Consider the following 345-nt stretch of genomic DNA (forward strand, 5'->3'; position numbering starts at 1 on the left):
AATAATAAATTAAAAAAAAAAAGATACAAATCTGCTAACCCAGATGATGCAATGTCAAATTTTATGTACCTCGCACCTTAAATTCACAACCGTGGTTCTCAAGCCTCAGAGTAACACAAGGAGCTTGGTTGTGTGTGTGTGTGTCTGTGTGTGGTCAGCTCAGCCAGGTGTGGCTGCAGCATGTGGTGCCGGGGATTGAACTGCGGTCCCTGTGCTTTGCTTCAACTTGCCCAACCAGGCCTTTAGGCCACTGAGCTATCTCAGCGGCCCCAAGGAGCTTGTTTTGAAGTGTAACTTCTTCTTGCTGGGTAGGAGGTCAGACTGCTAGTGATGAAATGTTTTGGG

This window comes from Octodon degus, unplaced genomic scaffold, assembly GCF_000260255.1.
Source record: "Octodon degus isolate 3935 unplaced genomic scaffold, OctDeg1.0 scaffold00238, whole genome shotgun sequence".
Classification (NCBI taxonomy): Eukaryota; Metazoa; Chordata; class Mammalia; order Rodentia; family Octodontidae; genus Octodon; species Octodon degus.